A 16,025-nucleotide genomic window follows, 5' to 3' on the forward strand; every position below is an offset into this window, starting at 1 on the left:
TCTTTACCATCTGAGCCACCAGGGAAGCCCAGAATGAATCTTAAACTAGTAACAGGCTGAAAACCAAAGTTCCTAGGGGCTAGTTCAAAATCTTCCACCCAGCTCTACAATGAAAACAGCTTTCAGTCATTCAAATTAGTTGGGCATTTAGGACATGGGACTTGCCTGGTGGCTCAGACAATAAAGAATCTTAACAATTCAGGAGACCCGGGTTTGATCCCTGCGTCAGGAAGATCTGCTGGAGAAGGGAATGGCAACCCACTCCAGTATTCTTGCCTGGAGAATTCCATGGACAGAGGAGCTTGAGAGGCTGCAGTCCACGGGGTCACAAAAAGTCAGACACAGCTGAGCGACTACACCTTCTTTAGGACATTAGACTAGGTGCCTTGGATATAACTGTTAATAATTAAACCACTTCCTACCCTCAAGGAGTTTAAACTAGCAGTGTATTCAGACAGATGCAATCTATTAGGCTGAAGCACGGGCCCCTAAGAGTAGATAAGAGTGACACCTACTTCAATGTTGGGTGATCCATTTCTAGGCAGGGGGAATAGGACATGACAAGGTAAAAAAACTTAAGCATGTCTGTAGTATAAAATAACAGGAAGGAGGTTTTAAAAATAGAAACTGAAAAGATAGGTAACCTGAGACCAGTGGGGAGCCCTTTTCAGAAAATGAAGAGGACAGATTTGCCTTTTTAAAGGATTTACTCACTGCAAGGTGGAGAATGGAGTGCAGGAGTGATAGGTCTTAGTCCAGGTGAAACTTTCAATATCTCAGTCTCTCTTCCCTCCAGGTGTTAGCATTGGAACTCTTCCAGCTCTCAACTCTCCCCTGAACATGCACATACTTAGCTAAAAGTCTGTCTTACTCTTTGAGAAGTGTTCCTTAGCCCAGCCTCACTCCTAGCTTTGAGAGTTTTGGGTTCCCAAAACTGCTGTTTGGCCAGCAGTTTCCCCCCACTTTATTCTGTGAGCTCCTTCCATTCTGTTTTACTGCTGGTGTGTGTGCTTAGTTGCTCAGTCATGTTCGACTCTTTATGACCCCATGGACTGTAGCCAGGGTCCTCTCCCCTGGGGATTCTCCAGGCAAGAATACTGGAGTGGGTTGCCATGCCCTCCTCCAGGGGACCTTCCCAATCCAGGGATCAAACCCAAGTCTCCCGCGTTGCAGGTGGATTCTTTATCATCTGAGCCACCAGGGAAGCTGATATCTGCTCCCTAATGGTTGGGATCTTACTCTTACTCACTGCTCCTTCTGTGATACCTGGCATAATACTGGCAGTCCGTTAAATACCTGTGAAGTGAATGGATTCAAGTTTTATTTTGAGGACCATGTCTCCTGGGTGTCTGAATAACTGTCCAGCTTTTTCCTGGCATTAACTGTACCACATGGTGCCAGGCTACCTCTTCAGCAGCATTATGGGCGCTCCCGTCTCCCCATTCACATACTGCTCCCACACTCTTAGGTTTCAGCCCATTAAACTCTTAATTTCTGCAACCTGTCTTGCCCTTGTCCAACTCTGCCTTTGAAAGTGCTGTTTATTCACCTAATTCTCATTATTCAAGCTCAGGTGTTAGTCCTTTTGGACAACTTGTTATTGACTCCCTCCTCTCAGTTCCCAGAGCACTGTGATGGTTGTTGCTGTTGTTGTTTGTTTGCATGTATGATTTCCCTTTCTATTGGAGCCTGAGATCATTAAGGTCAGGGGTGATATTTTATTCACTTCTCTCTCCTTCCTGTCTAGCTCAGTGGCTGGCACAGTGATTCAATAAGTTGATAAATGAATGAAATATTGTCATCTTACATACAATTTAGAAATGATAGGGACTTCTGTGGTGGTTCAGTGGCTAAGACTCTGGGCTCCCAATGCAGGGGGCCCAGGTTCGATCCTTGGTCAGGGAACTAGATCTCACTATGCCACAACTAAATGTCCCAGGTGCCTCAGCTAAGACCTGGTACAGCCAAAAATAAGTACTTTTTTAAAAAAAAACATGGTATCACTGTGATTTGCTCTGGAGTGATTTCCAGGATTTAAGTGAAGAAAGTGTAAAGAATGCTTCCTTGTGTGCAAGGAAGAAGGGGAAATAAAACAGAAACCTATCCACAAATTCTTGCAAGGAAGAACAAGAAGAGTAAACCAAAAACTAATAAAATCAGGCACCCTTGAGGGGTAAGGAAAAATAAAGGTTCCTTGATTGTTGGGTTACGTCCCTCTTGTTGAGGGGAAACAACAGAACCCTGAATGGGGAGAGGGTGACACTTCTTTGAGCCTTTTCATATAGTTTTGGCTTTTCAAGTAATGTTAATGGTCAACATACTCAATTAAATCAACAAAAACAGAGTACCTAAAATCTGAATACAGATGTAAATAAATGAACCCAACTCTATGGTAAATGAGTAAAAAATAACACCCTGAAGGGCAAAACAGAAAAAAAATGGAACTAATTCAAATCACTTTCAAGCACCTGCTGAAGAAAAAAAAAATCTCTACACCTTGAATTCTTAGGTCAGTTTGTTCTAGTAAGGGCATGGCAATTCTGAAGCTATGTGGAGTGTATTGTAGGATTGAGCACAAGCATAAATGTGCAGGCAGGTTGGGTCCTAGGGTTCTTGCTGAGGAAGTATGGAGCAGCAAATGTGGGATGAGAGAAATGAACACAAATGGGGGACTGGAATGGAAAGCAACAGTATAAAATTTATAGGAGGGATTTGTGGTCCAGGGGCTAAGACACCATGCTCCCCCAATGCAGGGGACCCAGGTTTGAACCCTGGTAAGGGAACTTGATTCCACATGCTTCAACTAAAGATCCCACATGCCACAACTAAGACATAATGGAGCCAAATAAGATATACATAATTTTTAAGTAAAATAAAATTTATGGGAAAAAATTAGATAGATAGATACACTGATATTTACAGCAGTTCCCAGATCTTGTTTTCTAAATATCCCACAGAAACAAACCAGGGCTCCTTGAAGAAAGTAAGTACTAAAAACATTTACTGGGACATCCCCGATGGCTCAGTGGTAAAGAATCCTGCCAATGCAGGAGAATAGTTCAGTCCCTGGTCTGGGAAGATCCCACACACTATGGAGCAACTAAGCTTGTGCACAACTACTGAGCCCACGTGCAGCAGCTACTCACCTCCTAAAGCCCATGCTATTTAGAGCCCCTGCTCAGCAACGATAGGCCACTGCAATGGGAAGCCCTCACATCACAACTAGAGAGTAGACCCTGCTTGCCACAACTAGAGAAAGTCCACGTGTAGTAACAAGACCCAGCACAGCCAAAAATAAAAAAGACAATAAAGTTTAAAAACATTTATAAGGGCATCAAAGAGCCATAGCAGCCATCTTGAAGAGGACAAATCTGGCACAAGTGGAGCATTGAAACAAATAAAAATAGTGATTATAGCTCATTGGTGGCTTTCCAGGTGACGCTAGTGGTAAAAAAAAAAAAAAAAAAAAATGCCTGCCAATGCAGAAGACGTGAGAAGTGGGTTCGATTCTCGGGTCGGGAAGATCCCCTGGGGAAGGGAATGGCAACCCACTCCAGTATTCTTGCCCGGAAAACCCCATGGACAGAGGAGCCTGGTGGGCTACAGTCCATGGGGTTTCAAAAAGAATTCCATGGGGTGTGATTCCGTCCTGTGCGGCTGCTGGTACGAATAGTAGTCGTTTAATTCCGTCCGGCTTCTCTCCCACATAAGTGCGTGCCGCCAACCCATGGAGGATTCAATGGACATGGACATGAGCCCCTTGAGGCCCCAGAACTATCTTTTCGGTTGTGAACTAAAGGCTGACAGAGATTATCACTTCAAGGTGGATAATGATGAAAATGAGCACCAGTTATCTTTAAGAACGGTCAGTTTAGGGGCCGGAGCAAAGGATGAGTTACAAATTGTTGAAGCAGAGGCGATGAATTATGAAGGCAGTCCAATTAAAGTAACACTGGCAACTTTGAAGATGTCTGTACAGCCAACGGTTTCTCTTGGGGGCTTTGAAATTACACCACCTGTGGTCTTACGGTTGAAGTGCGGTTCAGGGCCTGTGCATATCAGTGGACAGCACTTAGTAGCTGTGGAGGAAGATGCAGAGTCAGAAGAAGAGGAGGAGGAGGAGGTGAAACTCCTAAGTATATCTGGAAAGCGTTCTGCCCCTGGAAGTGGTAGCAAGGTTCCCCAGAAAAAAGTAAAGCTTGCTGCTGATGAAGATGAAGATGATGATGATGATGATGACGATTTTGATGAGGAAGTTGAAGAAAAAGCTCCAGTAAAGAAATCTGTACGAGATACTCCAGCCAAAAATGCACAAAAATCAAACCAAAATGGAAAAGACTCAAAACAGTCAACACCAAGATCAAAAGGTCAAGAATCCTTCAAGAAACAGGAAAAAAACACCTAAAACACCAAAAGGACCTAGCTCTGTAGAAGACATTAAAGCAAAAATGCAAGCAAGTATAGAAAAAGGTGGTTCCCTTCCCAAAGTGGAAGCCAAGTTTATCAATTATGTGAAGAATTATTTCCGGATGACTGACCAGGAGGCTATTCAAGATCTCTGGCAGTGGAGGAAGTCTCTTTTAAGAAAATAGTTTAAACAGTTTGTTAAAAATTTTCCATCTTATTTCATTTCTGTAACAGTTGATATCTGGCTGTCCTTTTTATAATGCAGAGTGAGAACTTTCCCTACCGTGTCTGATAAATGTCCACGTTCCATTGCCAAGAATGTGTTGTCCAAAATGCCTGTTTAGTTTTTAAAGATGGAACTCCACCCTTTGCTTGGTTTTAAGTATGTATGGAATGTTATGATAGGAATAGTAGTAGTGGTGGTCAGACAGATGGGAGTGGTGGGGAGACAAATATACATGTGAAATAAACTCAGTATTTTAAAAACAAAACAAAACAAAAAAAAAGAATTCCATGAACCGAGGAGCCTAACAGGCTACATTCCATAGAGTCAAAAAGAGTTGGACACGACTGAGGGACTCAGCATGCAGGCATAGCTCATTGAATAAAAGAATCCATGAATCTGTACTGTTAACATATAAATGTACATGCATACAAAGCTGAAAAAAAAAAAGAAACCCAGAAATGACTGTATTTTTCAAAACTGTCCATGATATGAAACACAAAGGCTGAGGAACTGTTTCAGATTAGAGGCGGCTAAAGTGACTAAACCTAGATAGCATATTCAAAAGCAGAGACATTACTTTGCCAACAAAGGTCTGTCTAGTCAAGGCTATGGTTTTTCCGGTGGTCATGTATGGATGTGGGAGTTGGACTGTGAAGAAGGCTGAGCGCCGAAGAATTGACGCTTTTGAACTGTGGTGTTGGAGAAGACTCTTGAGAGTCCCTTAGACTGCAAGGAGATCCAACCAGTCCATTCTAAAGGAGATCAGTCCTGGGTGTTTCTTGGAAGGAATGATGCTAAGGCTGAAACTCCAACAGTTTGGCCACCTCATGCAAAGAGCTGACTCATTGGAAGACTCTGATGCTGGGAGGGATTGGGGGCAGGAAGAGAAGGGGATAACAGAGGATGAGATGGCTGGATGGCATCACTGACTCGACAGACATGAGTTTGGGTGAACTCCGAGAGTTGGTGATGGACAGGGAGGCCTGGCGTGCTGCAATTCATGGGGTCGCAAAGAGTAGGACACAACTGAATGACTGAATTGAAAGTGACTAAAAACTAGATGAATTACTTGATCCGGGCGTAAATCCTGAACAAAACTGCTATAAAAAAACATTGTGGGGAAATTGATTAATTTGGAATATAAACTATGAAGTGTTACATGCAGATAAATTTCGTAAATGTGCTAACTCTGTAGATGTGTTAAAGTGTATTATAGGCAAAGGAACATGACTTATGCAACCTACTATTAAATAGTTCAAGTTATGGGACTTCCCTGGTGATCCAGTGATTAGCATTCTGTGCTTCCAAGGCAGGGGGTGCAGGTTTGATCCCTGATCGAAAAACTAAGATCCCCTGTGCTGTGTGGTGCAGCCAAAAAATAAATAATTCAAGTTCTAGATATGTATACACATGCAGAGAAAATGATGAGGCAAATTGGCAAAATGTTAGTTTGTGAATCTGGGTAAACATTATGGTTCTTTGAAGTAGCCTTTTAATGTCTCTGTAAGTTTGAAATTATTTTAAAAATAATAAATTTACATCTAATTAAGTAAATTTATTTGATACCCCTAAAGTCAGGGAAAGGAGTGAGAATAAACCATCTAATTATATACTAAATACTCATAAACTCATTGATAAATTAGGTGAGGAGTCTGTAGCTCATGAGAGTCCTTAGGGAGTGCCCCAGTGCTCACTGCATTTTATTCAAGTATATCTGGGAAGTTAAGGTTACAAGGTAAAGAATCTGCCTGCCAAGCAGCAGATGTGGGTTCCATCCCTGGGTCGGCAACATCTGGAGAAGGAAATGGCAACCCAATCCAGTGTTCTTGCCTGGGAAATCCCATGGACAGAGGAGCCTGGTGGGCCACAGTCCATGGGGTTGCAAAGAGTCGGACATGACTGAGTGACTAAACAATGACAACACCTGGGAAGCAATTCCAGTTTGAGATTCAAGGGTTACCCGACTCCATTGATACCAAAGAGGCCATATTCTCACTTAAGACTTGTCAAGAGAGTGGCTGGGGCAGCAAGAGACATTCAGTAAGCCCAAACTCAACTACATCTCCCTGACAAATCCTACGGAGGAAGTTTTCCTTCACAAAGGCCTGAACGTTTCCCAAAAAGAGACAGCATCTGGCAGCAGAAGAAATAAAGGGTCCCCAGAGACAAGAGTTCTGGCTCTGCCTTTGTCTCGTTAGCACTAATAAAGGGCAGGTGATTGGACTTCTGGGACCCCCATCCCAATCTGTAAAAGGAAAGGCTAGATTAGAAGAAGGATCCCAAACTCAAATTCTGCATGAGATGGGTGATACAACAGAGTGAAGCAAAGAAGCACCATGAAACTGGAAAGCACGTTCCCTATCTAAAAGGGATGCCTACTTCTCAGCTTCAACCAACTTTTGCCAGTCAGGGATGTATCCCACTGTTCCCAGAGATCTCACTTAAAATGTGAAAAAAAGGACCTCCCTGGTGGTCCAGTGGTTAGAATTCTGCCAACTTAAGGGACACAGGTGTGATCCCTGGTCAGGGAACTGGATCCCACATGCTCCAACTGAAAGATGGTGTGTGCCACAACCAAGATCCAGTGCAGTCAAATAAATAAATTAATTTTTTTTAAAAAGCATTCCTTCACTTTTCACTTCTAGGATCTGGCTCTCTTTGTCTCCTTTGACCAGTCTCTCCTGTTTATCTCTGTCCTTCTGAACATAGCCTCAAAGATTGAGCTCATTTACTCCCACAAATTAAAGCTCCTTCCATCTCCTTCCAGGAACCTCTCCATTCTTCAAAACCCATCTCTCTCCCATCGCAGTGTCTGGCCCCCAATCCCTTTGCACTTTCCTGGGCTTTGCACTTCAGTATTTACCTATCATGTTTTCATCTCTCCCCATCTTCCACTAATCCAGGGAACTTCGGGGTCCAGCGCTCCCGTCTCCTGGGAGCTCCAGCCAATATGATCACAGGGACTCTGCTTCCAAGTCCACTGCAAGGACAGGAACTCAATTCTCTGTGGCATCTCTTCCTTGCCCCCTCCATCTGCTGCTTTTCAGATCTTGGAGACTGGGATATGTAAGGATGCTAGATGCTAGTTTCTCCTTCAAAAGAAACAATTTCCTGGGATTTCCTTGGTGGCTAGGTGGGTAGGAATCCGCCTGCCAATGCAGGGACACGGGTTCAATCCGGTCCAGGAGGATTCCACATGCCATGGAATGTGCCACAACTACTGAGCCTGTGCTCTAGGACCCGAGAGCTACAACTACTGGGCCCATGTGCTGCAACTACTGAAGCCCGCGCACCTAGAGCCCATGCTCCACAAGAGAAGCCGCTGCTATGAGAAGCCTGAACACTGCACCTAGAGAGTAGCCCCTGCACACTGCAGCTGGAGAAAGCCCAGGTGCTGCAATGAAGACCCAGGGCAGCCAAAAACAAAATAAATCTTAAAAATTGTTAAACAATTGCCTAATTTTCTCCTCTCCCTGTCTAGAATCCCAGGATTTCCACAAGAAAGGCAGCAAGATTCCAGTCCTTTCCAAGCGGCCCTGAACCTCCCAGTCCATGTCACCATGGTGGCAGTGTTTATTTCTTGTCTCATTCTGGGCTCTTCACCTTGCTCCTTCTCTACCCCAGATACCTCTGTGCTTCTTTAGATGTATAAAATCACACATCCAGGGCAGTGATGCTCAGCAAAATAGTCCCGATAATATCCCTCTGGTTCATCATCACCCTGAAAACCCTGTTACCAGTCTCCCGACCATGGAGGATGGAAAAAAGGGAGTCAGTTTCCTGAAACCTCTGGAGCAGACTCTTCTCCCTGGAAACTTACTCACTTGTTCCAAGGAGAAAGCCCTTCCCCTAGCTAAGTATTCAAATCCTTTATAAATGAGCCCTCTCTTGAGTATCCCCCAAATCTCTGACTGTCCAGCTTCTTCTAGATGTTGGCTGAGTGAACCCACATTCAGGAACATTCCTTGTCCAGTCCTGAAGCCCAGACTTTTCTCCATGAACACTCTCTTCCGCCTCTCAGACCTGAGTTCATTCCTGTAGTCCCCTCCTGTCTCTCAAGCCTAAAAGACCACAGCCTGTCTGAGAGTTAGTTTTTCATTCACTTCCCCAGGTGACTTCTCTTTTCTCTGTCTACTTCCTCTTTTCTGGTTCTCTGCCAACTTCTACCTTCTCTCCTCCTTCAACCTTTCCAATTCTCTTTTAGTTGGACTCACTTCATACCCATGTCCCTATCTCCTCACTTCTGTTTTCCAAAACTGTTTCTTCTTTCCAGCGATAACTGTCTAGTCCACCCCATTTCTCATGCATTCATTCACTTATGCATCAGCATTAATAAAGTGTCTATTATATGCCCACAAACAGAGCAAGGAAGGGTAGATTTGAAAGTGAGAGGCAAAAAATTGATAACCATCAAAGTAGCCACCTTTTTGGCTACTCAGCTTTTGTATGCTCTCCTCCTTTAAAGAAAAAAAAAATTAGGGCACCCATAACACTGTTTCACAATATAAAATACAGCTAGCCTTCATACAAGTGAAGTTCTTTCCTGTTGCCTAAAAGGAGGGAAACATCATTGTATAACTTGCTGGTTATATGAATTACTCCTCAAAGTCGGTCACAATCCTCCAGAATATTCTACTACCTAAACACTAATTATAAAGTTAACCCCCAACAACTTGTATAAAAATAAAAATGAAGACAGAAAAAGAAGCTGGCTAGCATATACAAATAAACATATGGATATATTAAAGGAAGAGAAAATATGCCGAGCCTCTACAATTGTCATTTCTGTAGCTGGTCATGAGGCTGTAATTGATAGGGATTCCCAGGTGGCTCAGTAGTAAAGAATCCGCCTGCCAATGCAGACTTGAGTTTGGTCCCTGGGGCGTGAAGATCCCCTGGAGAACGATATGGCAACCCTCTCCAGTATTCTTGCCTGGGAAATCACACGGACAGAGGAGCATGGCGGGCTATAGTTCATGGGGTCGTAAAAGTGTCGGACACGATTGAGCAACTAAAGAACAACAACATTCCAAGTTCAGGATCCACTTCTTCCCCAAACAGTGCCCAGAATCACATGTAAGAAATTTGTGAAACTGAATTTAACTATCATTGTTATTCATCAACTCAAATAATTCATTTTTAAACCAGCGTAACTGAGGTATAATTAAAATACAATAAACTGTACAAAGTGAAAAATTTGGTATGTTTTGACATATGTATACAACCATGAAACCATTACCACAATCATAATAATGAACATAACCATTACCTCAAAAGTTTGTGATCCTCTGTCATCTCTCCCACCTGCCCCTCTCCAAGCTCTCCCATCCCCCAAAAACCACTGATCTGCTTCATGTCACTATAAATTGTTTGCTTCTGTACCCTCCCCCCAACCAGTGCCATTTGGCAACTTATTAATAGTTCCTTGACCAGGGATTAAACCCATTTCCCCTGCAGTGGAAGCACACAGTCTTAACCACTGGGCCATCAGGGAAGTCCTTATTGGCATTTTCTAGAGCAGGAGTTCGGAGAAGGCACTGGCGAACCACTCCAGTCCTCTTGCCTGGAAAATCCCATGGACAGAGGAGCCTAGAAGGCTGCAGTCCATGGGGTCGCTAAGAGTTGGACACGACTGAACGACTTCACTTTCACTTTTCACTTTCATGCATTGGAGAAGGAAAAGGCAATCCACTCCAGTGTTCTTGCCTGGAGAATCCCAGGGACGGGGGAGCCTGGTGGGCTGCCGTCTCTGGGGTCGCACAGAGTCGGACACGACCGAAGCGACTTAGCAGCAGCAGCAGAGCAGGAGTTGACAAACATTTTCTGTAAAGAACTAAATCGTACATATTTTAGGCATTGGTGGGACAACAGGAAAAAATGAGGATGTTATAGGTTACTTGTGTAACAAGAGAGAAAAACTATTTTTTACTTGTCAGATTAAAAATATAGTAACAATAGTTGAGTACACTTTTTATAATATAAGTCTACTAACGGAATTTTTTGTGTAACATTTTTGTTTAATTGGGGTTCAAAATGAGTGTTCTCTATCAAAATCTTTCACAAATATTTATGCTAATTCAGATTTATAAAGACATAAAAATATTTATCCATCTGGACTTGCTGGGTCTTAGCTGTAGCACTCGGGATCTTCGATCTTTGTTGCTGCATGCTAGATCGTTAGCTGCAGCATGTGCGATCTAGTTCCCTGAACAGGGACTGAACCCAGGCCCCTGTGTTGGGAGCGTAGAGTCTTCGCCACTGGACCATCAGGGAAGTCCTTGTAATAGTATTTTTAATCTGTGTATTTCACACAGATAGGTACTGCCAAATACAGATATCAGTATATAAGCATAACATTTTATTTGAGCATATTCATCATTTGGAAGGCATAAATTGTATAGAAGAATTCTGTTAAGAGTTTTCTCTTGATATTTGCTTTTCTTTAAAAATAATTTCTTGTTATTTGCTTTGTAGCATGTCACAACACTACAGATTGATCACTTCCAATGGAAGGTTACGTGAAATTCCCTCAATCACACAATTCAATGGATTTTGAGATATGGAAATTTCCTTTGTACTGCCCATATTAAAGTCCTAAAAAATGCTGCTGAAACTATAGTTTGAGCTTGCAAAATAACTGCTCTTACAAATCGGTGTGAGAATGGAGATCTTGCTGCTGCTTGTTTTAATTTTTGACATCGTCTGCAGAATGCAGTTTGACATGTGATTCCAACAATGCTGTCATTGAAATTACTTTACAATGTTATAATGTATGTATATAAATGCTATTCTGCTTTGTAATTTTAGGTTTAGTTCATTAATAAACATTGTCAATTCTGCAACAAAAGCTAGTTACTAAAGCCATTCAGTGTAGGGTAGCAGTGTTTGAGTGTGATTCTTTCCATTCAGGAAAAATTTCAATCTAAATCGCGAGTTCAAAAAACCACAATGAAGTTTTCCCACTGCTAAGACATCAAATTGCTACGTGGTAGGTTAAGACAGGATATTTAACTTCCATTTCTAGCAAAAATTCATAATGGTTAAGTCCACAGGAGTAAATGAAGTTCATAATAGACAGTACTAGTTTCATACCATGTAACAGATTCAAATAACTTCTGAAAAGTACCTGTTGATGAATAATACAGTTAATAGTTACAGGCTTTAAATACCTCACATTTTCACATGCCTTGTGAATTTATCCAACTAAGGCTTTTTCTACTCCATAAATATTTTTACCAGTATCATTTATAACACATCTTAGCAGATTCCCTGTCAGTTTGTGTTGAATTAATGTTTTCTCAATTTCTTTAAAAATAGTCTGGGATGTGTGGTTTAGTCACTCAGTCGTGTCCAACTCTTTGTGACCCCATGGACTGCAGCCCGCCAGCTTCTCTGCCCATGGAATTCTCCAGGCAAGAATACTGGCGTGAGCAGCCATTCCCTTCTTCAGGGGATCTTCCCAACTCAGGGATTGAACCTGGGTTTCCTGAATTGCAGGCAAATTCTTTACCATCTGAGCCACCAGGGAAGCCCCTCCCCCAAATATTCTTACCTGTAGTTATTTCACACAGACTATTCATAGAGACTAATTTTGAGTTACTGCAAACTCATTGATTCCTCAAATTAACATGAGCTAAACAGTATTGGCAACATCTGTTAAATCATCAAGAGGTAAGAAAAATCACTTGAAATCAATCACCTTGTTTTTATTATTTCTTTCTTTCTTTCTTTGGCCAAGCCACACGGCTTGTGGGATCTTAGTTCCCCAACCAGGGATTGAACCCTGGGCCCTCAGCAGTAAAAGCATGGCATTCTAACTACTGGGCCATCAGGGAATTCCATCTAGTTTCTTAAGGTAGAAATTTAGCTTGTTGATTTAAGATCTTTCTTTTTTTTAATATAGATATTTATAGCTATAAATTTCCCTCTAAGTATTGACTTTGATGATTTCTCTAAGTTTTGGTATACTTTATTTTTGCTTTCATTTAAAATACTTTCAAATTTCCTTTGTAATTACTTCAATTCATCAATCATTTTAGAAGTGTGGTCTTAAATTTCCACGTAGTTGTGAATTTCCCAAATTTCCTTCCGTTTCTGACCTCTAATTCTTTTATGGGTGGATAAGGTATTTTGTGTAATTTCAGTCTTTTTAAATGTACTGAAGTTTGTTTCCTGGCCTAATATATGCTCCAAATAAACTTGAAAAGAATATTTATTCTGCTGTTGTTGGCTAGAGTGTTCTATAGATGCCTGTTAGGCCTAGTTGCCTATGTGTTCAAGTTTTCTATTAATCTTCTGCCTAGTTATTTATAATTACTGAAGTGAGGTTTCCAAGTTGTCAACTATTATTGCTGAACTGTCTATATCTCTCTTCAATGCTGTCAGTTTTTGCTTGATAAGGCTCTAATGTTGTTTGGTCGCTAAGTCATGTCTGATTCTTTTGTGACCCCATGTAGCCTGCCAGGCTCCTCTGTCCATGGGATTTCCTAGGCAAGAATACTGGAGTGGGTTGCCATTTCCTTCTCCAGGGGATCTTCCCGATCCAGGCATCAAACCTGAGTCTCCTGCACTGGCAGATGGGTTCTTTACCACTGAGCCACTGGGAACCCCGACCAAAGAGTGAGGCTCTAATATTAGGTGCTTATATGTTTTTAACTGTTATATCTCCATAATGGTATCCTTCTATGTTATAAAATAACATCTTTGTCTCTAAAACCATTTTTGTTGTTGTTGTTCTTGAAGTTCATCTTGCCTCAGTTTACTATAAGCACTTCAGCTTTCTTTTCCATAGTATCCTCTGTAATATACAAAGTGGGTCTTGGGCTGTGTTTGTTAAGGAATGCCACCCGCTGGGGAAACAAAAGTGGTACAGAAGATGAAGACAGACACTAGGTCAAGAAAGGAAGTCAGTTCAGAGTGAGGATTGAAAGGCAGCAAAATTGACTCTTCTGCACTCGGACTTGAGGAATCTGGGACCTGGTGGCTGGGTCTGAGGGGACCTGGGTCCTGAAGAGGGGACCAAAGGCTTGCTTTGTTTTCTTGGCTATGGTCTTTGTTGTGGTGCACAGGCTCTAGAGCACAAAGGCTCAGTAGCTGCCAGATGTGGGCTTAGAGTTGTGGTGAGCGAGCTCTCTGTTGTCGCCCGGGGGCATGTGGGATCTTAATTCCCTGACAAGGGATCAAACCTGTTTCCCCTGCATTGGGAGGCAGAGTCTTAACCACTGGACTACCAGGGAAGTCCCCTAAGGCTTGCTTGTGACAACTGTCTGGACCATCCTGACCATCTTTCTCATCTCTTCTAACTACAGATCTGTTCTCCAGAGTCCAGGATGGCTCTTCCTTTCCCTGATCTCTGGAGAGTAAGACCTTCTTCATATGTATCCACAGGGCCTGGATCGGGGGCTTGCAGAGAGAAGGTGCACCAAAAATGACTGTTTAAATGAATGACATTTACTGAATCTAGCCCCAGTGCCTTCCACAAAGCCATGAGTGAAAGCCTCAATAAATTGTGGTTGAATGCTTAACTAATTCTTACTAACTGCACAATGCGCGCAGAATTGAACAGAGAGCCATGGGGCTGAACCTAATCAAAATTTCTGCTTCCCCTGAAAAATCACCTTTGGCAACACTAGGCCTGTACTCTGAAGGCCTGCCTCCTGACACAGGGCAAAGCTCTCCAGTTTGTCACCTTTCCACCATTCCCTATTGTCTTTCTCATTATCTTCATTGCATACTTACTCATCACTGGTCCCTGTAGGCACTGTCTTATGATCCCTAGACTAGAATGAAGGGGTGTCTCACTCCTGACCCCTGGTAAGACACTGGGAAGTGAAACATCATTCCCAGAAGTGGTTACCCAGGTCTCAGGGAACAAATTTTCCTGTTAAAAGGACTGTGACTCAGGGACTCCCTTGGTAGCCCAGTGGTTAAGACTCCGAGCTTCTAGACTTCTCTGGTGGTACAGTGGATAAGAATCTACCTGCCAATGCAGGGGACACAGGTTCAATTCCTGGTCTGGGAAGACTCCACATCCCAAGGGTGCCAATGCTGGCACTCTAGAGCCCTCGAGCTCTAGCCTGTACTCCGCCGCAACAAGAGAAGCCAACAAAGAGTAGCCCCCGCTCTCTGCAATTAGAGCCCGTGTGCAACAATGAAGACCCAGTGCAATGAAAAATATATTTTAAAAAAGCCAAGCTTCCAATGCAGAGCGGTGTGAGTTTGATCCCTGGTCAGAAACTAGGTTCCCACGTTTCAAACCAAAAAAAAAAAGCAAACATGATTCAGAGCAGAAATCCTAGAAGCCAGGTCAGAAATTCCCCTGGAAAGATCCAGTCGCTGTTATCCGGAGGCCAAGAAAACACACCCATGCGTGTACCAAGCCCCTCCTGCTGCTCCACCCCACTCACTGGAGAGTTATATAGGATGATCCCAATCAGTAGAAAATTAATGCAGACATGACAGAAAAAAAGGGGCACTAAAATGTTAAAGTGTTTATTTCTTCTAGGTAGTGGGAGGTATTTATTTTTTAAATATAGGTGATTTTATTGTTTTTATACTTTCTCCTGTCTTCCAAGTTTCCGACAATAAACAAGAGTGACTTTTATAGTCAAAGTGTTTCCTTTGAAGTATCACTTGGATTGCATGTTTATTGGTGGGTCTGCCACACCTATAGACTACATGCTTCTTCCTACCACATTCCATACCTCCCACAGTCCCAGAGCCTGGATGGAACCCAAGTGGTGGCTTGACATTAGTTAGCAAGGCCCTTAGCTTTTAATTGGCCATAGTCTTTCCCTCTACCTGACCGAGACACACCTTGGGCTTCAGATCAAATGTTTGGGCTGTGTAGCCACTTTCTACCGTAAACAAGGCTGCTGCTTGTTTTCAGGCTCCAGAATTTGTTTCTTAGGTTGAGAAGTGTCAAGACAAGGGTGGGGAAATCTGCTTGTTTTCTGAGGGATGCCAGCCCAGGAACTGTGGCAGAGATTCCAGGAGAGGCATCCGTAACTTGTGTGTCTCTATGCATGCTCAGTTGTATCTGACTCTGCGACCCCATCCATGGACTGTAGCCCGCCAGGCTCCTCTGTCCAAGGGATTTCCCAGGCAAGAATACTGGAGTGGATTGCCATTTCCTGCCCCAAGGGATCTTCCCGACCCAGGGACTGAATCCAGGTCTCTTACGTCTCCTGCACTGGCAGGCGGATTCTTTACCATTGAGCCACGTGGGAAGCCTCACATCCCTATGTGACGCCCACCAATGCTCACGCCATAATTCTCTCCCCCTTTAGTATGGGAGAAACTCAACCTCAAGTTATTGTCTTCCTGCTACAAGTTATGGGCTTCCCAGGTGGTGCAGTGGTAAAGAATCTGCCTGCCAATGCAGAAGATGAAA

The 16,025-nt window shown here is 42.9% G+C and overlaps 1 pseudogene across 1 annotated transcript; it reads left to right on the plus strand.

Annotated features, from left to right (window-relative positions):
• LOC108633239 lies at positions 3,638 to 4,685 on the plus strand (annotated as a pseudogene). The gene has a single exon (XR_001917283.1). The product of XR_001917283.1 is annotated as a nucleophosmin pseudogene (transcript).

Source organism: Capra hircus, chromosome 25 (genome assembly GCF_001704415.2).
Source record: "Capra hircus breed San Clemente chromosome 25, ASM170441v1, whole genome shotgun sequence".
NCBI classification, from domain to species: domain Eukaryota; kingdom Metazoa; phylum Chordata; class Mammalia; order Artiodactyla; family Bovidae; genus Capra; species Capra hircus.